At 45.6% G+C, this 25,157-nt stretch overlaps 1 long non-coding RNA gene across 1 annotated transcript; it reads left to right on the forward strand.

Annotated features, from left to right (window-relative positions):
- Nucleotides 1–8,909: 8,909 nt before the first annotated feature.
- LOC132534021 (uncharacterized) lies at nucleotides 8,910–24,864 on the forward strand. Its single transcript, XR_009545741.1, has 5 exons — nucleotides 8,910–9,024; nucleotides 11,359–11,426; nucleotides 13,099–13,279; nucleotides 18,509–18,617; nucleotides 22,756–24,864. It is a non-coding gene; the product is annotated as an uncharacterized LOC132534021 (long non-coding RNA).
- The last annotated feature ends 293 nt before the right edge of the window (nucleotides 24,865–25,157 follow it).

Genomic DNA, 25,157 nt, shown 5'->3' on the forward strand with positions numbered 1-25,157 from the left:
GCTTGAATCAAATCCTTGTGCCAGTCCTTGTGCTTTGCACTATGTGTACATAACTCAGTGCACCACCACCCATCCCCCGACTTTAAGATTATGTTATATTTGTATATACTTATTTTTCATACAGACAGAAAATTGAGAGGGAAGGGGAGGTAGAAGGGAAGAGAGGAAGACATCTGCAACACTATTTCACCACTCTGAAGCTTTTCCCCCTGCAGAAGAGATGGGGGGCTTGAACTTGGGTGCCTGCAGACTCTACTGCATGTGTTCAGCTGTATACGCTACCACCCAGACCCTTCTTTGACTTTAGATGAATAAGATCACAGTCAGTTAGCTACTTTGCTGAGACTTTTGAGACAGACCTGGACATAGTGCTTTCTCAGCCTGGATAGAAGGCTGGTATGCTCCCTGAGATTTTGAAGCCTGACTGTGAAATCATATTGACGTGAGCAGATCAAAATCTGGGAAGAAACACTGCAGGCCTGGTAGGAAGACAAATTTGTGGTGAGCTTCAGACACATATTTCTTCATTATAAATAAGCATTTTATAAGAGGGGCCAGGTTTATAGTAGAAGGGTTATATAGAGAGAGGAGTTTTTAGGAAAAAATCTGCTGGAGGATTTTATGATTCAAGATGTGATGAGTCTCCCAAGTTGCAGTAAGCTCCCCCAATCTTTTGAGAGGTCAGGGCTTTGCCTGTGTTTTTCTTCATCCTGCCAACTGCACATTTTCACACCAGTAGATTGTGCCATCATTGTTCATTCTTCCTTTCAGGTTCTGCTGTTTTCTTTCTGTTACCGCCATGAATAGATGGGGCTTTGCCTTTGACAGAGCTTAAAAGAGGTTTCCATTTCCATTCAGTCCACACTTTGAGGTCTTTGGAGAAAAATTAGAACAGAAATCCAGCGAAAAGTCTGTTCTTGTGGCTGACATTTGGTATTTTCATTTTTTTTTTTTTCTGTCAGAGTTTGGAAACCTGTTCTGTCAAAGCTTGGGTATTAGTGTCAGTCAGGATTCGAATCATATTTCTGCTGTTAACAGTCATAGTTATCTTCCACATTGACTCTCCCACCCCTTCAGCATTATGCCACCATTTTAGAAGTCAAGGATTTTAGATCTGTCCCAGGCACAAAGAGGTCCAGAATGATTGTTAATTGTAATTAGGGGAATCTTTATGTGATTCCCCCAAAGGTGTCTTTTCCCAAAGCTCTAAATTTGACCCTTTCTCTCAGCTGGCTGAGTGTTTATGATAAGAAATTGTTTGATTTAATTGCATTAATGCTGTGTTAAATCTATTCAGGAAGTACTTATATAGCTGAACATAGACAATACTCTTGTAAACAAGATATTTGGATTCTGGTAGCAAAGGAGAGAGCAGAGGAAGGTGCTGTCTCACTGAGATGGGAGCCTACTTCTGTGTGCATAGGATTGAGGTGTTTTTTTTTTTTTTCCTGTGACTGCAGCAGGAGAAATAAACTACAATCCCACCTACAACTTCCTCTTCACTTAAAGCATCAGATACTTATTCTGTATTTGGGCAAAGGAAAACCAGTGAGTTATCAAGAGGAGAAAGAGATGTGAGAGATAGAAACAGCAAAAGTTCCCTTTCCTCTAGAATGGCAAAACCTGATCTTCAAAACACAAATGAGCATTCCTCTGGCTATGGACTCCCTCTAGTGGTGATGTCATGTCACTGTTTTCTAGCTATTGGAGGCTTTATACAGTTTGAGCCTTCTGGATTACCATCACCGAGTTTAACACCAGCACCTAGTGGAGCAGAGGGTCTATGTGGTCTGTGGGCACATATCTCAAAAAGAGTGAAGGAATTCACTCACGAGAAGTGGTAAATGATATGCAGAACCATGTTTCCACCAAAAGATGCATTCATTTTCCTCACCAAATGAGAGAGAAGAGTGAGGAAGAGACAGAGGAGAGATACCCCAGCACTGCTCCCCCAATTCATGAAGTTTCCCTGGTGCCACTATGGTCTTCCATATGGTAATTTTTTTACACACATGAAAAGGCATGAACTCTACTGATGAGCTACCTCTGGGTCTGCAGATTAATTTTATTATACAGCATGTACTCCACTTTCTGGCACAGTTATAAAATGAAAGGAGGTTGACATAGAAGAGAACCAGAAATATACTCACTGCCTGATGACTGAGGGACTAGAGCTGGAAGTTAAGATGGAAGGTGATGAGGTACACAAGTTGAGTGGTAGATGCCAAGAAGCTCAAGGACGTAAAACAAAAAAGCATCCCAGGAAAAGGCAGGTTTATTCCTAAAGCTCAGTTTATTAGACACACTCCATAAGGAAAGGACACTATAAGGAAAGCTAAGACTGGCTGTTGTTCACTAGACATTCAAAGTGGTTTTCAGTTTGTACATTGCACTGCTTTTCTTTCTTTCATTTTTAAAGATTATTTATTGGAAAGATAGGAGGAGAGAGAGAGAGAGAGAGAAAGAACCAGACATCAATCCGGTACATGCGCGCCGGGGATCGAACTCAGGACCTCATGCTTGAGAGTCCAGCTACTGCGCCACCTCCTGGACCACCTGCTTTTCTTTAATGTGGTGCATCTGCTTATTATTGAGCAGTGTGGAAGCTATAGGGTACGTGGGATTCGTGGATCTTAAAACTGTTTAGGAAAAGTTTATTTGTATATTTGTATATTTGCACAAGTCAGCTTTTAGGTAAAACACAAAGCTAATGTCCCCTTATTCTTATTTACTGCCATGGCCCTCAGCCCCTGCTTTGAGCTCACCACTTAAGTGGTTTTTCTTTAAGTATTCACATCCTTAAGTTCACCAGGGGAAATATGCAGTGTTGTGTATCTGACCATTTTACTCTTGTTCTTCCAGTTATATGAGTGAACTCTGTAGGAGGCATGAAACTGTCCCTCCACCCCCACACCCACCCCCACCTGCCCCCATGTAGTCTGTGTTTTTCATTCTACTTTGAAGGCTTCCTACCAGTCCTGGCTTGATTGGCTCTTCTCAATAGTCAAAATCCTGCTCTTCAGCCTCTCCTAGATCACCACCGACATTAATGCCTCCCCCCTCTGCACTGATGTCACTAGCATTTGCATGGTTTCACCCCACACCAGCTCAATTACTTAACTGGTTAAGGGCTTTTAGCAGGTTTCTCATCTGAAAAAGAGAATGATAATACAACTATTTAACAGGGTGTTATGGAATCAAATGACTTAATATTTGTAAAACACTTGAGTGCCTAGAACATAGTGAACTACTCTGGTAATACTTTTTTATTATTATTATTATTCAGCACTTGTAATTATATGAGTCTTTTTGTTTATATATTTCTTTAGAATGTTAAGATCTGTCAGCACAAGGGTCCTTGTTTTATCTTCAGTACCAAGAACAGTGCCTGGTTCATAGTGCCCATCATAAATGAAGGGCGAATGAATGTGTGAATGTTCAGAACCTCCTGCGGACAGCGGAAGGAAGATACTGTCCTGTTTTTATGAATAACATCTCACTTTTGCATAATTGACCACTAGAGGGTGCTGTCCCAGTAGCTTGTGCTGTCCCTCCGACATGGATGGAACTGCTTGCTCTGCACCTCCAGAAGGGGTAGGATAAGCTCCAAGTCCATTCTCTCAGGTGTCTTACTGTTCCAATAAGCACAGGATGTTTAAGACCAGTATGATAGTATGATAGCAGAAGCCACCACAGTCTGTCTTTTTTTTTTTTTTTTTTTTTAAGAAAAGCACAGCAATAATTCTCACCAGGGAAAAGGACAATGCCGGCTTCTGGACCTACTTTGCAGGGGCCAGTCTGCTGATGGGGGTTATGTGGGGATAACAAAGAGGCAACATGTTTCTGGTGAAATATGTTGAGCTGGTCGGGCTAGCAGTCATGCTGTGCCAGGTGACCAGAGTCTGCCAACCTCTGTTCAATTGAAAAAAAAAAAAAATCAAATCTCCCACAAGGAGCTTGTTGTCCTTTTGCAGAAATGGCAGAGACCTAAGATGTCTTCCCAGGTGCATATAGCTTCTGTCACTGCCCCCCTCAAGATGCTTTGACACACTGATGAAAGCTTTGCAGCTTCAAGAGGTACATAAACACCTCCCGCAAATATGCCCTTGCTGTCTCAGGTCCAACCTGATTCATCTCCCCAGGATAAAAAACAAAATGAGGGGAGGCAAAAGCAAAATACCATTCAGGGTCTCCAGCGGAGAGAATGAGCTTGAGAAAAAGCCAGGTTTGAAGGGCTTTGTGCCTGACTCCAACAATGGCTCTGAAGTTCATGTCAAGCAGGGCTGCCTTTGTGTGGCCCAGGGCCCCAGGTTAAGCTTCTCTGTGAACCGAGACATTCTCTCTCTCCATCCAAGGACATCCAAGGCTTGATCCTGATTGAGCTGTGGTGTGAGTTCTTGGGACGTCCATGTTGGCTCCCAACAGAATTCATTTTCTTACTCAGCTCGCCTGCTGTGGTCTCTAACTTGGCCCACACACCTGAAGTCTCTAACCAGCCATGATTCAGAAATAGTGTAGACCAGTTGTGTTAAGTGCTCCTTTCTCAGTCTTTGCCAGCCTCATTCTCTTAGGTGCTGACCACTTTCTGGCCAGGTGCACTGGGGGCGGAGGTGAGGAGAAGGCTGGGCCAGAGGGTGCACAGGGGTATACAGGTGTATATGAACCGATCCTGGAGAATACGGGGTGGGACCATGGATTCAGTAGCTGGTGCCCAGGTGTTGTGTGCAAACACCACATTCCCAAAGCCCTGCTGCCCTTCTTCTGGGCCTCATATCTGAACTCCAGCCTGGAGGCCTTGGAGGGCGGTTTTGGCAAGTGAGGTTTTAGCCCTGGGCCTGGCTCCCCTTTGTGGTCCTAGTGACTGGGCACTCTCTAGAGTAGGGGCACAGACAGGACTGAGGGCTGGCCTGCTTAAGCCTGTGGGTCTGCTTCATAACATTTAATGCCTTCTCGGCCTGAAGAACTGGTCACGTGGGTTCTGGAGGTGGGCATGGGCCAGGTAGGTACTGGCTGTGACCTGTGTCATGGAGAAGGCTCCAGGAATTGGTCTGATTCAGAAAGAGGGCATCCCATACTGCCGACGCTGGTGGGGGACGGGTCTTCAGAACTTCTACTGTTCAGAGAGAGAGAGAGAGGTGTGTGGAAGATGCCAGCCAGTTATGATCTTGCCAAGGCCTTCCCCTTTCTAGACAGGACTCCAAGAGCTGTTGGTTAGGCTTCCTCACAGACTGAGGGATACTGAGGTCCAAGGACACATACTTGATTTTGTGGCTCTTTGTGCCTCTTGAAGCTATACCCAAGGCAAATTGGCCTTGGAATGTTCCAGAAGGAGTCAGATAACTGAAAAGGAGCCCCGTGTCACTAACAAATACCAGCCTTAGCTATAAGACCTTTTTGTGGGGGGTTTGATGAACCCTCTACCTCAGCTCCAAATACAGCCTCTTGGGATGCCAGAGAGAGTCCTGGCTGAAGTGGGGTGGGGCATGTAGTGTCATCAGCTCAACTTTTATCTTCTACCAATGTTTCTCAGCACTTCATTATTATATTTTGGGGTCTGCCCAGCTATCCTGTGAGGATGGAGGCTGTCTCTTGGGGCACCGAGCTTAGCTGGTGTAGAGTGCAAGGGATTCAAGCCCATTGGTCCCTCCTGGGGCCTGTGTTCCCCACCTTTGGGCCACTCAGCAGCTACAGGCACTTGCAGCCTTAGCTCCATACTCCTTGTTTTGCTCTTGTATCAGTTCACATAGAAGGGACTTTGATGTAGAGGTGATGGGAGATCCATCACATAATGTTTGGCAGGGGTCTGAGGTCCAGGGAGAGCTTATGCCACCCTGGTGAATTAAGCAAGAGTGCTGTTTGTGTATCTGGCTTCCAGCTGAAGACCTGTGCTCAGAGTTGGATGCCCCCTCTCATTGCCACTCAACAGACACAGCACTGAGTGCTTGAAATGCCACATGCCAGAATGATGGCGTTTGGGATCTGTTGGGAGAAGCAATACCCATCAGTTCCACCAGTGACTTTTTTTCATGTGCTTTTTAGTACTTTGTTATACAAAGGATTCTAATGTCAGTGAAGACATTCTGTGATGCTCTTAATAGTGGACCCCTGTCATGATTCTTTTGTCTAAACTCATAAAAAAGTTCCCCAGTTTAAGCTCTCATTTGGACTTTGAACTTGGGTGATGGTGGCATGTCAATGTAGGTTCATCAGTTCTAACAAATGCACACCGCTGTTGGGGACATCAATCATGCGGGAAGCCGTGTGTGTAGCAGCCCAAGGTGTGTGGGGATTCTTTCTGCTCAGTTTTGCTGTAACCAAGAGCTGTTCTTTAAAGTCTATTAGATTGACTTCATCTTTTTAAAAAGACCAGATGCATAGGTTGCAAGTTTGAGGTCTAAGACCCATTACCCCCCCTCCAAGCCCAAGGAAATTAGAACATTGTAAACATATTTCCTGCTATTTTTCCCCCTACTAGATCACACTGCCAGAGCATCTCAGGAGAAGGCAGTGCTTCTTACTGATGAGGAAATAGCTTTTCATACTCTCACCTGCCTCCCCAGCGCAAGACCTCTCCTAGGCCTATAAAAGGCAGCAGGGCACAGCAGAGAGAAATGGCCTGAGGACCAGGCATTGTTTCCTAAAATTCTTTTGCCGCTTCAGCTCTGGGAACTTTGGAGGGTTTGTTTTAGTGTCCTATGACTCAGTTTCCCCATCTGTAAACTGGGGATCATCATCATGTTCATCCTCTATGCATTTCTATGAGGGCAAAATCAAGCAGCGCTTACTTAAGTCTCCCTACAAGGTGCAAGGGATTTTGTCATTTTGTCCCCATCATCTTTACCCTCACCTTTGTGGCCAAGTTTACTCCCAGAGAGGCAGGGCTCTGCTTGACAGCAAATTACAGGAAGGGCCATGGATGACAACATGGCTATTACAGTAATGTGTATGCCCTCATTGCCTTGTAGGGCAAAAGTGTCTACAGGTTATGGGGTGTTTAGTGGACCTAGCAGATGATAGAAACATGACCCCATTTTTCTCTATCTTGACTGTCCCATGAAAAGCCAAGGTGGTGACCCTCAGTGCACACAAAGGTCATTGTGAGCCCTGGGTGCATCCCTTCAGCCTTTCTTCCATACGTTTGGAGCTTTCTGTACAGTAATAGTGCTTTCCAGGAATTTTAAGGCAGAGGATTTTTTTTTTTCCTTACTCTTCGGATCTATCACAGCGACTGTCTTTTGGTAATCTGAATAAAAAAGACAAACTGCAAGAAACCCGGCCACACACATTGAGCCTCCACATGTATCTTTGTAAGAGCTGTTCTCCCCCCTTCCTTCTCTGTTTCTATCCAATAAATAATTTAAAAACTGCTCTCATGTAAATTTTGAGGAAAGTTTGTAATTCCAGGGAAAATGTGTCCAATTCTGTCACATGTCAAATCTTCTTGGGTCTTTGATCTTTACATGCCACAGGGGCCCTAATAATCCAAGAGGGCAACTCTCAAAGGGACTTGGCCCCCTTTGTGACCAGCACAGCACCCCCTCAACATTTGCCAGCCCCCTACTTTCCCCACCCCAGGCGGAGATGACAGGCTGTCTGTGCTTGTCAAGAAACAACTGAATTGAGTAAACCTAAAGATTGAATTGGCTTTATTAGTGAACCAGCACTCAGATAACATCTAAGGTGCCACGTCTTGGAATCTAAAGGTATTAGGTAAAACCGGAAGATTTTTATACAGGAGAGGGCGGGACACGGAAGTCGTCAGCAAGTGGAAAGTGAGACTTCACTGGAGAAAAGTAAGCGGCCCATGGACGCTGGCTTCTCATTGGTCGAGCTGCAGAGTTTCCATTGGCTGAACTTGTTGCTGGGTGGGAAGGCAGCCTTCCTGTTGTGGTGGTGGTGGTGGTGGTGTTGGGGGGTGGGGTGGGGTGGGGTGGGGGGTGGAGTGTAACCGCCTTTTAACTGTCCTTTAACTGCTGTTCAGTTTTCTGTTTGGGCTCCTTGAGGAGGAGTAGCAGCGTCCAATAAGAGCCAAAGCCTCCATGGTAAAATGTTAGTGCCTTTTTGACTGGGGGTGGGCCACCTCCTGGCCTCTCTTGGGTCCGACTGCCCCTGAATTTCCTCCAACCTCCTCCTTCCCCGGAAGCTGCTGGGCTGCCTTTGGTTTCATGGCAAAATGGTTATTAGGGTCCGGGGGTCTGAGCCCGCGGGCTCCATGTCTTGTCAGGTGTGCGGCATCCAGCATGCTCCTTACCCCAGCCCAGGGCCGCCAGACACCCCACCTCCACCCCCAGTTCTGGGGTCACAGATGACACCCAGGTGGTCCCAGTGGTTCAGACCTCAGATAATGGGCCAAGGCCGGCCATGAGGCAGGGTGGAGAGAGGGGGGGTGTGGCCCACGCTGGTGCCGGGGAGCCTGGCGGCCGACCTTGACTGGCGCCATGTTTTCCAGGGGGGTGGGGGGTGCGGTGCTGGGTGTGTGCAGAGTGTGAGTGTCCGAGGGGGAAGAGGGCAGGCGGGTGCGCTCATCTCTGAGGATCTTTCTTTCTTTCTTTCTTTCTTTCTTCCTTTCTTTTCCTTTCTTTCTTCCTTCCTTTCTTTCTTTCTTTTCCTTCCTTTCTTCCTCTTTCTTCCTTCTTTCCTTCCTTCCTTTCTTTCTTTCCTTCCTTCATCTCTTTTTTCCTTCCTTCCTTCCTTCCTCTTTCTTCCTTCTTTCCTCTCTTATCTTTCCTTCCTTCCTTCCTTCCTTCCTTTCTCTGTTCCTTCCTTCCTTTCTTTCTTTCCTTCCTTTTCTTTTTTCCCTTCCTTCCTTTGTCTCTTTTCTTCCCTCCCTTCCTTCCTTCCTTCCTTCCTTCCTTCCTTCCTTCCTTCCTTCCTTCCTTTCCCCCCTCTCCAGGCCCAGGGCAGGTCACCTGAGCTGACCTTCTGCAAGCCCCCAGGCGGCTCTGGTCAGCATGAAGGACGTGGTGACCACGTGCAGTGAGGCTGCAGCACTCGGAGCTGCAGGACCTGCTGTATCTCCGTGAGGTAAAGAGGAGGCTTTGGGGGCGCCGGGGGTATCGCAGCGGGTTAAGCGCAGGTGGCGTGAAGCCCAAGGACCCGCACTAGGATCGAAGTTCGAGCCCCCCCCCCCAATGCTCCCCACCTGCAGGGAAGTCGCTTCACAAGCAGTGAAGCAAGTCTACAGGTGTCTATCTTTCTCTCCCCCTCTGTCTTCCCCTCCTCTCTCCATTTCTCTCTGTCCTGTCCAACAACGACAGCAAGGGTAACAAAAGGAAAAAAAATGACTTCCAGGAGCAGTGGATTCTTGGTAAAGGTATCGAGCCCCAGTGATAACCCGAGACAGACAGAGAGAGAGACAGAGACAGAGACAGAGAGAGAGAGAGAGAGAGAGCTTCTAGGAAGCTTCTCTTAGCCCTCCCCAGCGGAGGGGGGGGGGAGACATGGCTCTGAAACTTCAGGTCTAGCAGGGGATGGGGGAAGTTTTGGGGAGGGAGATGAGAAGGCGCAGAAGATACGAGCTCATCGAAAGTGTTATTGTGGGGGCCAGGCGGTGGTGCAGCGGGGTTCAGCGCACATAGTGCGAAGCAGAGACCCGGTTTAAGGATCCGCTTTTGAGCCGGGTTTGAGCGCTACAGCCCGACTCCCTTGTTTTTCTTTTTGTTTGTTTTTTTCACATCACATGTGTCAAATCTCTAGATTCCATATAGGAGTGAAACCATATGGTGGTTGTCTCGCATAATCACCTCCGGTTCCATCCATTTTGACCCAGAAGACACAACATCATCTTTTCTGATTGCAGCGGAGTATAGAATGACATTTTTTAATTACTATTTGATAGTACAGAGAGAAACTGAGGGAAGAAAGGGGAGCTAGAGAGGGAGAAAGATAAGACACCTGCAGACCTGCTTCATGCTTGTGAAGCGACCCCCCGCCCTTGCAGGTGGCGCAAAGCACAAGGACCGGCATAAGGATCCCGGTTCGAACCCTGGCTCCCCACCTGCAGGGGAGTCGCTTCATAGGCGGTGAAGCAGGTCTGCAGGTGTCTATCTTTCTCTCCTCCTCTCTGTCTTCCCCTCCTCTCTCCATTTCTTTCTGTCCTATCCAACAATGACAACAACAATAATAACTATAACAATCGAACAACAAGGGCAACAAAAGGGAATAAATAAATAAAATAAATATTAAAAAAGAAAAATAAGCAGTGTTTTGTGAGAACTATAGTGGTTATCTTTGGGAGGTGGGAAAGTGGAGATGTGGTGGATAGTGTGTGGAACTATACTTTAATATTACAATCTTGTAACTTCCTATTAATTACATATAAAAAATTAAAAGTGGGGGGTCAGGCGCTTGCACAGTGGTTAAGTGCACATGGCGTAAAAAATAGCCTCCAGGAGCAGTGGACTTGTAGTGCAGGCTCCAGCAATAACCCTGGAGGCAAAAAAATAAAATAAAAAAATAAGTTATTTTTAGAAAATTCTCCATTAGGGCTAGGGAGATAGCTCAGCCTGTCCAAGCACCAACTTGCATCGTGAGTCCCTGGAAGCTGTGGGCTCAGTTCCTGGCAGCATTTTATGCCTGAGCTGAGCAGTGCTGTGGTCCTCTCCCTCCCCCTCCTTTTTTCCTCTTAGTAACTAAATAAATCCTCTAAGAAGAGAAAAACCCTCCACTGCCTGAGGCAATAGCTCAACTGGTAGAGTGAAAACTGGTATGCTTCAGTCTTTGGGTTATACCCCCAGCACAGAACTTATCAGAGTGATGCTGTCTGAATTATTTTTCTGTATGTCTTATAGGAAATAAGTCTTTAGAAGAAAACCCTGGATGAGGGTAGATAGCATAAGGGCTATTCAAAGTCCCAGGTTCTATCTCCTGTACCACCATAAGCCAGAGCTGAGCAGTGCTCTGGATATATATATATATCCCTTGGGGCCAGGTGGTGGTGCACCCAGTTGAGTGTACACACACACACACACACACACACACACACACACATATATATATATATATATATTTTAACCTGAGCACTGTTCAGCTCTGGTTTATGGTGATGCCGGGGATTGAACCTGGGACTTTGGAGCCTCAGACATGAGAGTCTGTTTGCATAACCAGTGTACATGTTTTATGAGTAGTGAAGTGTTCCACATGTCTTTCTCTTTCCCTCTCTTTTTCCTCCTTCCATCTCAACTTTTGTCTGTCTCTATCCAATAAGTAAAATACTTACTAAAAAAAATTGGCTTGAACCTGGGTCATTGTTAACATGTGCACTCAACTGGGTGCTTACTAGTCACCTGCTGATTTTCTTTTTTAAATGTTGACACTTGTTAATTCTATTCTTTCCATCTATCTATCTATCTTTACCAGAACAGTACTCAGCTCTGGATTATGGAGGTGCTGGGGACTGAACCTGCCACTTTTGGTGCCTCAAGCATGTAAGTCCTTTTGCATAACCAATATGTTGTCTTTCCAGTCCATAACCTGCCCATTTGCACATAGTGGTCAGAACTGTGGAAACCTCCAAAGGCCTTTAGACCATCTACAATGAAAACTAAAGTCACTGTCATGACCTCTGACCCTGTGTGACCCTCTGACCCCACTACATCTCATACCTGATCTCTTTCCACTCATCCCTGCTCACCACCCTCCATTCACATCAGTTGCCTTTATTCCTCTGCTAAGCTGAGCTGGTGGCATGTGTCTCAGGACCTTTGCACAGACTGACTGTCCTTCCTAGAACATTTTTTTTTTATTTAAGAAAGGATTAATGAACAAAACCATAGGGTAGGAGGGGTACAACCCCACACAATTCCCACCACCCAATCTCCATATCCCACCCCCTCCCCCGATAGCTTTCCCATTCTCTATCCCTCTGGGAGCATGGACCCAGGGTCATTGTGGGTTGCAGAAGGTAGAAGGTCTGGCTTCTGTAATTGCTTCCCCGCTGAACATGGGCGTTGACTGGTCGGTCCATACTCCCAGTCTGCCTCTCTCTTTCCCTAGTAGGGTGGGTCTCTGGGGAAGCTGAGCTCCAGGACATATTGGTGGGGTCTTCAATCCAGGGAAGTCTGGCTGGCATCCTGATGACACCTGGAACCTGGTGACTGAAAAGAGAGTTAACATACAAAGCCAAACAAATTGTTGAGCAATCATGGACCCAAAGCTTGGAAAAGTGGAGAGGAAGTATTAGGGAGGTACTCACTGCAAACTCTAGTGTACTTCTGCTTTCTTACTTTGGTGCCATACTCCAAACTCAGTCAATTTCTGCTTTGCGTTTCTACTTCTTTTTTTTTTACATGCATAACATTCCCCAGATTCCCATTTAACAATACAACCCCCACTATTTCATTCATCATTTTTCATGGACCTGTATTCTCCCCACCCACCCACCCACCCCAGAGTCTTTTACTTTGGTGTAATACTCCAATTCCATTTCAGGTTCGACTTGTGTTTTCTTTTCTAATCTTGTTTTTCAACTTCGCCTAGAACATTTTCTAACTGCCCCAGATGTGGTGCTAAGGTCTGAACTCTTGTGCTACCTTCTCAGGGAGACCATTCCTGAAAACTCTCTCTGAATGTTACACCAGTCGCCAGCACACACTGTCATTACCCATCTTCATTTTTTTTTTTTAAAGACCCTTTTTGCTTTGTTGCTATTCATCTCTGGGGCTCCACCACTCCTGGTTGACTTTTGAGAGGGGGAGAGAGAGGGAGGGAGAGGGAGAGAGAGAGAGACAGAGAGAGAGAGAGAGGAAAAGAAGAAGAGAGACACTATAATACAGTGTGGTAGAGGCCAGACTTGGACCTAGGTTGCACACATGATGAAGCAGTACACTGTCCAAGTGAGCTATTTTGCTGGCCTAAGACTTGTTTTCAAAAGCACCACTCAGCTCTGGCTGAGTGATATGGTGATACAGGGGATCGAACCTGCAGTCTTAGTCATGCAAGTCCTTTGCTCCAATGCTGAGGTATCTCCCAGCCCTCAATTTCCCTCTTCTCACCCACATGTCCTTAGAACCTAGCATACAGCAGCCCTCGATAATTATGAGCAACAACCACTGCTCTACTGTGGAGACTGAGGCCCCAGTCTGTGCCTTTGCCCTGCAGGTGGATGTGATTGAGCCCAATGCCATGGAGTTTGCCCCATGCTAGGTGGAGGCACCGCTGAGCCAGGCCTTAGAGCCAAGAGCCACATCCAAGATCAAAGCCTCATGGGTGCTGGACCAGCAAGATGTTCAGGCTGAGCCGCTGCTCCTGCCATGATGTGGCGATCAAGATGGAGAAGCAGGTAAACCAGCACTGACAAGCAGGTAGCGTCAGTGGGACTGGGGCCAGACTGCTGGGGACCTCAGGAGAGGTCACCCCAGATTCCAAGAGAGGGGGAGCTGGGAGCAGCACGAGGATGGCATTTGTGCTGTGTATCACAGACTGGCCAGGATCTTGGTTCCTGTTGGATTCCTTGAGCCTCAGTTTCCACGTCTCCAAATTGAGTGTATCTGAAATGAAATCACACATCACAGCATGTGCTTGGGATGCATTGTCCGCAGGGATCCAGGATAGTGACAGGATTGCCACACTTTTGTGAGGTGCAAGATCTGCCTCCCTTGAGCCTTGGAAACCTTCCACATTGAACTTTTTTCTTCATCCCCTCACTCCCCTGCGGCAACATTTGGTGGTGACATCCAAGATGACAGTGTCACTTAGCTGACACACTGCTATCCTGCCAGGCTAGAGGTGATAAGCACCTTGTGTGACTGAGCTCATTAAACTGCTTGAGCACCAAGGGTGGAGGGACTCCGGGTGGCCATGTCTCAAGTGGTAAGACTAAGGCTTCATAGCTGCCCAGACTGGGGCAGGACAAAGCTGTGACCATGGAACTGTTGTCCCAGCTCTCAGGAGGACCCAGTCTCTGCCTTGTAATTCAGGCCTGTGTCCGGGAATGCTTTCCTGTAGCCTTTTTGAACTGGGCTGGCAGCCAGGAAGAACCCCACAGATACATTTCCCAAGTTGGTTTCTTGCTGCACAGCAGACTGCTCAGCTCTGGCCATTGGCAATGCTGAGGATCAAACCCATGACCTCCAACATGCAAGTCCTGTTTGTTACAGCTGCATTTCTCCCCTGCCCCATTCTAACTCTCATGCAGTGGGTGATCCATGCAGTGGGTGATCCAAATGGTGCACACCACCAGGCTGACCAGAAGAGGGCAGACACATTGGGAACCTGCCAGAACAGAGCCAGACACTTTTCACTTGGGGGCAGAACAAGCAGGGCAGACTCTTCTCTTGACTTGGGCCAAACTGAGGCATATTCTGTACTCCCTGGTTGTCATGATAATCATGGAAACCCAAACCAGGAACCCAGCCCTGCAGAGAACCCCGCCCTCCCCCTTACAACTTGATGCACAGGCTCAACCAAGTTCCTTCAGGGCACAGAGGGTGAGGCTAGTCTGCAGGTGCACCAGCTGTGACCTCAGTGATGGGCCCTGACACCAGGCTTCTCTGCCCTGGTCCTTAGCTGCACTTTTCTCTTCATGCTGGGTAACGTCTTTGGTGGGTCGTCCTGTAGCTCACCTGATTCTTAGCATGGAGTGGAGCAACGAGACCAGGGCAGGATGTGTGCAAAACTTCACAGGTACCAAAACTGAAGAATCTGTTCTAAGCCCAGGTAAAGTTTAACTTCATGGGGTTAAGTAAACAAATACTGAAGCTCTTTGCTAGTGGGGAGAAGCCTACTGTTAATAGTTTGAAGATCTCTCAAAAGGATGTATGAAATGTGCTGCTCTGACACGCTCACCTTCTGAATCATAATGCCAGTGGATTTGACAAAACAGTCTGCGTAGCTACAAAATTTCTTTGCACAGCTTACTCTTCTAGTTGGTTAGAAGCTTCTTTTTAGGGGGACAGGTGGTGGTGCCCCTGGTTGAGTGCACATGTTACAATGTGCAAGGACCTGGGTTTGAGCCCCCAGTCCCCATCTGCAGGGGGAAAGCTTCACAAGTGGTGAAGCAGTGCTGCAGGTGGCTCTCTGTCTCTCACCCTCTCTATCCCTCCCTTCCCTCTCAATATCTGACAGACTCTATCCAATCAATAAATAAAGAAAATAAATTTAAAAAGTTTCTTTTTAGAAGCTTAAAATTGATGCCCCCCCCCCAAAAAAAAATTGACTTTCCATTCACAGGCCAATTCCTTTTCTGTTTTTTGAATGAGAATCGTCACATTGAGAATCGTCAATGAGAATGGTCACATTGACATCTTCCCTCATTTAGTTTGGCATCCCAGAAAGCACATGGATTATTCTTGTTTCTTCAATAACTGTGCCTAAGTGAGGTTATCTTCACCCCTTGCCGCCTCCCCTCTTCTTTGTGAAGAAATCTAGAATAGATGCACTGAGTATCTGAAACTTGGGGCATGGAGTAGATAAAATGATTTCATTATTTAGCAACATATCAAACCCTAAAAAAGAATTTCCTATTTATTTTAAAAAGTGGTGGTGGGAGTTGTGTGAATTGTGCCCCTCTTATCCCACAATCTTGTCTATCAGTATCAAACCACTAGTAATATAAAAAAAGAGAAACTGAAAAATAAGAAAACACAGAGCAGAACTTGGACTAGGTTTGGTGTATTGAACCAAAGTAAAAGACTTTTGGCATGTGAGGGGAGGGTTCAGATCCTAGAATATGATGGCAGAGGAGGATCTAGAGGGGATTGAATTGTTATGTGGAAAAATAAGAAATGTTACACACGTACAAACTGCTGTATTTACTGATGACTGTAAACCATTAATCCCCCAATAAAGAAAAAATAAGCAAGGAAAAAAAATGGCCAGGCAGTGGTGCACCCGGTTAAGTGCATACATTACCATGTGCGAGGACCTGGGTTTGAGTCCCCGATCCCCACCTGCAGAAGGGACACTTCACAAGCAGTGAATCAGGGTCTGTAAGTGTCTATTGTTCTTTTCCCCTCTATACTTCCTCTTCCTTCTCAATTTCTTTCTGTTCTATGAAATAAAATAGAAAAAAAGTGGACAAAAATAAAAAAAGGCCACTGGAAGTGGTGGACTCATAGTGTTGGCACCTAGCTCCTTGGTCATATCTCATGTGTGAGATCCTGGGAACCCCATAAAGAAGGGAAAGAACCCTTAATGAAATATTAAGCTTGAAACAACATTCTAAAGTTACCCTCTTTTTTTTTTTTTTTTTTTTGCCTCCAGGGATATTGCTGGGGCTTGGTGTCTGCACTACAAATGCACTGCTCCTGGAGGCCATTTTTCCCATTTTTTGTTGCCCTTGTTGTTAACCCTTGTTGTTGTTACTATTGTTGTCATTGCTGTTATTGTTGGATAGGACAGAGAGAAATGGAGAAAGGAGGGGAAGACAGAGGGAGAGTGAAAGATAGACACTTGCAGACCTGCTCCATTGTCTGTGAAGTGACCCCCTGCAGGTGGGGAGCCAGGGGCTCGAACTGGGATCCTTATACTCGTCCTTGGCACTTTGCGCCATGTCTGCTTAACCCACTGAGCTACTGCCTGACCTCCCTAAAGTTACTCTCTTAAAGTGACATGTATTTACTAGGTATCAGAGAATTAAGGTGAGAAGCATTTCTTGCAATCTTGTAAGGCCAGTCATGATTATGTGAAGAAAAATAATAAGGATATCAACTACAGTCATATACCTACCAGAATAACAATTACCTTTTTATTACGAGTTTTAGTTTCTTCTGTGTTCTTTCCTGTTGAAATTCTCAACTCATATTCTAACTCTATAGTATACTTCTAACTCCTTTTTTTTCTGTAAACATCAGCAAAAAAAAATCATTGGCGAGTCCGAGTGGTGACTCGCCCAGTAGAGTACACACATTACCACAGGAAAGAGCCCAGGTTCAAGACCTCAGTCCCCACCTGCAAGGAGGAAACTTTATGACTAGTGAAGCAATGCAACATCTCTCTCTCTCTCTCTCTCCTTTCTCTCTCCCTCATCTCCCCTCTCAATTTTTCTCTATCATATTAAAAAATGGCTCTGAGATCTATAGATTTTTCATTCAGACACCAATCCCCCGGTGATAACCCTGGTAGCAATAAAGAAAAGATTAGAAACCACAAATTGACAAGAAATGCATTGTGACTCTAACAGCTATAGACTATCAAGCATAAATAACTGGTATTTTCTCTGTTTATCATCCCAACCATGGTACAAAGTGGCATCATTGGAAGGAGGGGTGAGAACAAAAAAAATTAGAAAACCATGAAAATTAGTTATTTTTAAATTCAACTATTAATTTAAAATCTCAAATAGTTTCATAGCTATCTGGAATATGGAGTGAGCAAATAGCTCTTGTGTTCGAATCTTGTGTTTCACAGGGACTTTTGTAACTATACACTAACTAGAATGGAAGAGCATTAACTTTATGGAATTATTATTAGTAGAGAAAATTGTACTATTAAGAAAAGACAAAACATGAAGGAAAAATCTATAATGAAATAACAAATCTGAAGAAAACAATTTTTTTTACTTAACTGAAAAAATATTCTTATGAGGGTATTTTTTGATGAGACACTTCTTCTTCTTCTTCTTCTTCTTCTTCTTCTTCTTCTTCTTCTTCTTCTTCTCCTTCTCCTTCTCCTCCTCCTCCTCCTCCTTCTCCTTCTCCTCCTTCTCCTTCTTCTCCTCCTTCTTTTTCTCCTCCTCTTCCTCATCGTTGTCCTCCTTCTCTTCTCCCTCCTCCCCCCCTCACCCTCCACCTCTGCTGCTGCTTTAAATTTATTAGTTAATATTTGTTTACAAATTTATAAGACAATGGAGGTATAATTCCTCACTCTTCCTACCACAGGAGTTCAGTATCCCCATTTCCTCCATTGTAAGATATAGCAGTCCTCCTAAGATTGTAGATATGGGTTAACGATTATTTCTATAACTATCTGTATATATTTGCCCATTTTTTTCTATGGTCCCATCTTCTTTTCCAAGTCACACATACACCTATTACTACACCCAAATGTCCCTCCCCTTTCCCTCTTCTCTCTCTGGTTCCTGATGGAGTTGGAATCCAGAGCCCTGAGGTCATCTTGCCTCTCCCATTTCTCCCCCACTGGGAGTATGAATCCAAAATTTTTATGGAGTGAAGAAGGTGAGAGGTCTGGCTTCTATAATTGCTTCTCCACTGGACATGGACATTGGCAGGTTATGGATCAGACATTTTTAAAACAAGAAGTAACCCTATATCTTGAGTTTAGTCCACTGTATATATCTCTCTCTTATAATTCTCAGACAAAAGTGTGTGTGTGTGTGTGTGTGTGTGTGTGTGTGTGTGTGTGTGTGTGCATGCGTGCACAGCGTTTCTCTCTGAGCTTCATTCTTCATTCAGAGACAGAGTAGGGAGAGACAGCACAGCCTTGGAGCCTCCTTTGGTGCCCTAGACCCTCCCACGTGGTGCTGGGCTTATAGCCAACCTGGTGAACTATGTAACTATGTTTCCCACCTTATACAAACACTTTGAAAAGTTTTTTTTTTTCCTTCTCACAGACTGTGAGGATGCTGAGGCCCAAGGACACATACTTGATTCTGTGCCTCTTTGTGCTTCTTGAAGCTACAGCCAAGAAAATGGGCCTCGGAATGTTCCAGAAGGAGTCAGGTAACTGAAAAGAGCCCTGCATCACTAACAGAAATACCAGACTTAACTGTCAGAAGCCCTCCTGTGGGTCTTTGGATGCAGCCTTCTGGAGGCTAGAGAGAGTCCCTGGCTGAAGTGGGGTGCGGTGGGGTGGAGTACGTGATATGACCTGTTGATTACTTGAGGCTCTACTTATCTACTTATTTGCTGACACTTCTCAGCACTTGGCCATTTACTCTGATACATATTGGAATCTACCCAGTCACCCCATGAGGATGGCACGCAGCTTAACTGATGTAAGTGGGTGCAGGGATTCAAGCCCATGGGTCCCTACAGGGGTTGTGTCTCCCCACCTTTGTGTAATCCAACAGCCAGCTGCCGGCACTGAAGGGCAGACACCTGCTGTCTTAGGTGTTTTCTTTCTCTTTCTCTCTCTCTCTCTCTGTGTGTGTGTGTGTCTCCCTCCCTCTCCTTCTTTACTTTTTATTTCTATTTAACAGGATGGAGAGAAATTGAGAGGGGAGGGGGAAACAGATAGGGAAAGATAGGCACCTGCAGACCTGCTTCACCACTTGCAAAGCATCCCTCCTGCAGATAGGGAGTGGGGGTTTGAACCTAGGTTCTTGCACGTGGTCATAAGTGTGTGTAACCAGGTGTGCCACACAGCCTGGCCCCTACATATGACTTTTGAGTTCTTGAAATGCCATGTTAGAATGATGGTGTTTGGGATCTGTTGGGTGAGGCAGTATATCACAATTCCACCACTTACTTTTTCTTGTTTTCGAGTAGAGACAAAAAAAGGGAGTGCTAAAAAGGGGTGCTGCACAGAGCACAGATTTTCAGGGTGTTAAAAACACACTGTAGGACACTTTATTAGGGAATACTTACTGTCAGAGACTTGTCCAAACCCAAATAATATCCAGAGTGAACAAGTACCCAGAATGAATGGTGGGTGAACTCTTCTACAAACTATGGACTGAGGGTGGGGGGGCATAGCATAATGGTTATGCAAAAAAAAAAAAAAGACATTCATGCATGAGGCTCCAACGTCCCAGGTTCAGTTCCCTGCACCATCACAAGCCAAAACTGAGCCGTGCTTTGGTAAAACCAAACAGGTAAATAAAAAACTGTGGGCTGTAGTTGGTGGTGGTAGGTGTTCTGACAAGTGGAGGTGCCCCTCAGGGAGGAGGCCTCACTAGTGTAGGAGCCCAGAGTGTGTGAGAATTCTCTCTAATTTTTCTGTAACTCAAACTGCTCTTTATTTTTTCTCCTTTATTATGGGGGTTAATGGTTTACAGTCACAGTAGTTGGTAATAAAGTAGTTTATTAAACTGATTTCTCAAGTTGCTTCTTAGCAAATAAGGCAATGAGGACAATTGGCATGTGATTCATATAGCATATTTCCACTGGACAGGACTGAGGTAGGGCCTGCCTCCATCCATACTTCCCTTGATTGATTTATTGGGAATTGGGACCAGTCTGAGATTGGTTCAGTGCTGTGAGGGAGTGAGAGAAGATGTCATTGCCCCTATTTTATTTTTGAAGAAATGGGGATTGGTGGAAGCCCATTTCTCTTGCATCCAGGTGCCACTGAAAAGACTTATCACACTGTCTATCAAAAGGAGAAGTAGGAAAAGAGCTGTTCTTTCCAATTTAAATAGGTCTTTTTTTTTTCTTTTTACACAGAAGTTTCATATATACAAAAATTTAGGGCCCAAAACAGATTTCCTATATACCAATTTCCTATATACCCCTACCTCTCAATATCCCAATACTGGAGATTTTACAGTTAGTTGTTATAGTTGAAGTTATACAGCTGGGTAGGCAGCATACTGGATAAGGCATGGAGTACTGAGTTTGTGATGTTTTAGGCCTTTCTCTCCCCCTCCCATTAAAATAATTTAAAAAAATGGTTAAGGCTACTTCCCAATCTAAAGTATAATGTGTCATATTTAACCATATGCACTCCATGTGTTTATACAAACTATAGAAATGTATGATTACATGTATCTACTATTTTAGTGTCAGAGTAGTTTCCTATCCAAACGATTCTCTACACCCTTTTCAGTGCTTCTTTCTCTGATCCTTTTCATTTTAAAAACTTATTTATTTACCACTAGTTCTTTGCTGGGGCTTTGTACCTGTGTAGTGACACTGCTCCCAGTGGACCCTACTGCTCCCATAGAGGGTTAGAGACAGAGGAGGAGCGAGACAGAAAGATGAAAGATACCGCAGTACTGTTCTACCATATGTGAAGCTTTCCCTGTGCTTGGTGCTCCCATGTGGTGGCTGGGGCTTGAACCCCGATCCTCACAAACAGTAAAGTGTGTGCTCTATTGGTTAGCCTGTCTTCTTGTCTCCCTTGACTTTTATTTTTTAATTTTTTATTTGATTCTTATCTTTTTCCCTCCTTTTTAACATGAGCACTACTTTTCCGATGTCAAAATCTTCCTGTATAAACACTATGTATCTTCTTGGATATTTTAAAATTTTGGAATAATTTTATAATTGTAGGAAAATTGTCAAAATTATATATTAAGTAGACCCTACACCTAGTTCCCATCAGTGTTAACATCCTTTTATACCCAGAACTATTTGTCAAAATGAGAAAATTAATCTCAACACACAAGTAGTCCACCGGTTTGGCTGTTTGGATTCCACTGGTGTTTCTCCTGAGGATTTTTTTTTTTTGATCCTGGATTCAGTCTGGGATCCTTCACTGTATTTTTTTGTCCTAGTTCATTAGTCTCCTCTAATCTGAGTTTTCTCATTTGTTCTTGTGTTTCTGTAGGCTGATTTTTGTGTTATGCATGTGTTTTAGATAGAGATAGAAGCAGAAAAAGAGAATGAAAGAGACCAAAGCACTGTAGCTTCCTTCAGTGAGGCGGGGGCTGGCCTCCAACCTATGTCACACACATGGCAGAGCAATGCACTGAGTGAAGTATTTCCCTAGTCATGTACCTTTTGATGCCCTTAAACTTGCAAGTTCCCAAAGCTGCTACCAGTTCAAAGGAGTCTGGATTGGCAGAGCATGTTACCACCAGTTCCTTCTTGTTTGGGTGTGACTCCAAGTCCATTTTATCCTCTTAAGTCTCTGAGAGATGCTTCCTCCCCCACAGATAATTCTCTCTTAATGATGGGGTTACAAATAAATATCCTCAAGACTTTTTATGTCTTCCTAAATTGTTTATGAGGTTTCTTTTCCATTATTCAGTAGAGGAGTTGGCTTATCTCTGGGTCAGCTTTGTTATTGACTTGTCCTAAACCCATGATCTTGATGAGATCAGTACATCCTTAGATGTGTTCAGAGATGCCTCTTTGGGAAGGTAATGAATAGATAAATAATAAATAAATGGAACAGTACGTGGTCTTTTCTGAGAATGACTAGCTGGCCCTAACTTTCACTAGCCATACTGTAGTATATGTCTGTTAGGGGTCTGCTTAGGGAAAGATCCACTGGATGAAGGATATTAGCAACCCCTCCCCCTACACCCTGCAGGTAGCCAGAAAGATGGTTCAGACTCCTTTCTGCCCGACTGCTAAAGCCATCAAATGCAGATGAATGCAGATATGAGCACCTAGAGACAATGGCTAAGTAAACCCATTCTTCAGGGTCCCTGCATCCGTGGAACCCCCTATAAAGGTTAGAAGGGGAGGGACCCTCTCCCTCTGCCTCTCTTTTTCCCTCCCCCCTCTTCTCCCCTCTCCGATCTCCCCCCTCCTCCCCCTCCCAGGTTTGCACATCTCAAAAGTGTATATTTTACTCTCTTCTATTCCCACTTTCTCAATAAATGCTCACCTCCTAAAACATGTCCTTGATGTCCATATATGAGACAATCAGCTTGCCTGAACCCATTGTGTGACTAAAATTCTGAGATGCTCTTACTTCCAAAGAAAGGCTCCCTTGAGGAACATTTGCCATTCACAAAAGAGCACCTGCGCACACAGCCAGTGTAGACACTGGGACACCATTAGTCTTTCCTATGCATAGTTGGTCAGTGGATACCCTGTGCTTCAAGTTTCAGGATTTCCACTTGTTACTCTTCAAAATCCATGCCTCCTCCTCTCATGCTCTGTTCCTGCCTCAAAGACTTTGTTCCCTTATCTCCCTGAACATTTGACCTTACTGCTCTCCATATCTCTTTGGTATTTTCTTCAGGTCTTGGAGCAGAATTCATTAATCCCACCAGTGGCAGTGAAACATCCCAGGGAGCTCTTAGGCAATTAAGAAGCCTTCATGGACTCTTCTGAAACAGAGAATTTAGGAAATGGATGCAAGTTCAGGAAATACAGTTAATCTAGTCAATCCAGTTCCGGTGTGGAAGCAAATCATATTCTGGTTCCAGAACCCACAAAACTCTCTTCCTTTCTTGCATATTGGCTGAAACCATGAAAGGACAAGAACTCTATGAAGCTACCTGGATTCCACTCTTCTCATCTCTTTACGACCCATACAAGTGAGGGCCAGTTGACAAAAAGATTGTTAGGAGAGTGATTTGCTACATAGGAAACAGGCTGCATAGCAAGGCGTGGCTTTGAGTTCTTGGGTTTGTGGAGGTCATTGTCCTCCAGGAGGAAGACATTTCAGAAGGCATCGTAGGCTTATCTGAGAAGTCCTGCTGCATGGATGGAGGATTTGCTGGGCCTTCCACCTTTAACTCACAAAGCTCATCCTCAAAAGGATGTTCTGGAGACTGCTGGGCTCTGGCCAGGTTACTATGGCAAAGACAGTGGAATGTGGATCTATAGATGGAGGCCTCTAGTACAGTCTGCTGGTAGACTGTCCCTTCCCCAATACTTTGAGAAGTCACGGTTTAGCCAAAAACTGTAGAATGTACAAGAAGTGTGGCTTTAGCTTTGAACATGAAAGCTAATGGCTCAACAAATTCCACAGGGACAGAAAATACTAGCATGTATGGCAGGCCTGCATCCAGCCCCACAACACAGAAAGTTCATTGGAATCTCCTTGCCTGCTTTGGAAACACATTTGGGTGGAGTCATCCCTGGACATGCCAGGTCAAATCTTTCCTCATAAAAAAACTCACTGGAGACCCCAGTACGATCTGCACGGAGCCTGTCTTCAGGAGCATGGGCCGGGCTGAGGAGTACTTGCCTGTTGTCCTGGGAGGTCTACCTGCTCACTGTGGCATCACACCCAGTACAGAGATGGGCCAGACACTATATTATTTAAGGTCCAGAGATTGGGCCTGGGGTGCCTCTAGGGTCCCAAGTCTGTATGTCTCCATGGAAAAAGTGCAAGTGCTCCCTGTGAATTGTGACCTGCCTTGGAAAAGCCAGGCCTTGGCTAGCAGGTCACACACAGCCTCCGGACTGCTGTCCAAGCAGAGGGCAGCGATGTAGCTCCCAGCTCCCCCAGTTCTGACAGCAACCCTGCTAAGGGGCACACCCTGCTACCAAGCAAGGGGAGACTTCTTCCTGTGTGAAAAGAAGCCCAGCTGCTTTGGGCCTAGGAGATCCTAAGACCTCATCATTTCCAAAGAGAAATTATCAGGTTAGAATTGTGTGACTGAAGGGACCTGGAGCCCCAGAACTGGCAGGGTGCACAAGGCATGGCTCTGCCTCCACCCCCTAAGCCCTCTGCATCTACCTAGGATCCGTTGCCTGAAGCTCACTGGTCACCTCAAGTTCAAGTCTGCCACCTTCTTTGGCCTGTGCCTTCAGAGAATAGGTGAGGGTGAGTGACCCCATCTGTGAGGAAGGTGGACTGAGCTACTCTATGGGGAGCACTCTCGGTGAAGTTTGGGTGTCCTGACATGGGGCTTCATTAACAGAGGGGCTGGGAAGACTTCTTAATTATGGGTGAAGCTCAGGTGTCTTCTCTGCAAACATAGGCCAAGACTTGGGCCACAGCAAGGAGATGGACTGCTGTCTTTGGGAAGACATGCAGAAGGGGTGAGATCCTATCTGTGGAAGATAGCCTGCCTTTGTGAGTAAAGGGGGTTCAGGGCAGGTAGACAGGGTAACCACTACCTCGGCTCCAATTGCAAGAGAGAAACAGTGGATGTGATTTGGCGAAAGCAGCAACTGACTGAGTGTATAATAGCCCTCAAGGCGGTATCTTGTTTGCGGTGAGAAAAGGGGAACCTATGAAAGGGAGAAGAGAGCACACGGGATGGAGACCTGTACCCCATTTGCCGCTGGAGAGAGCTGCAGGGCACAGAACATCAGTCAAGGACTGAAGCCATTCTCTGGGCTCCTTGGAGAGGAGAGGTGAGCTTGAAGGGTTGATACCTTTGTGCCCATGGGGGGGGGTCGCTCCTCACCTGGTGAGTGTGGCACAGATGGCCCCACACAGTGATGGGGAACTGTGGGGGCTGAATACAGGCAGCCTTCAAAGGTACACCCACAAGTCACCCTGGAACCAGTGACTGTGACCTTGACTGCGGCAAGGGCCTGGAGACACACTTAAGGACCTTGAGATGGGATTATACAGGTTGCCCAGAGAGGCTGAGCCTGGAGGGAGAGGCCTGCAAGCCTAGGGACAGCTGGAACCCCAGGAGCTGAGGGATTCAAGAGTGGATCATCCTCTTAAGCCTGTGG

This window comes from Erinaceus europaeus, chromosome 2 (assembly GCF_950295315.1).
Source record: "Erinaceus europaeus chromosome 2, mEriEur2.1, whole genome shotgun sequence".
Classification (NCBI taxonomy): Eukaryota; Metazoa; Chordata; class Mammalia; order Eulipotyphla; family Erinaceidae; genus Erinaceus; species Erinaceus europaeus.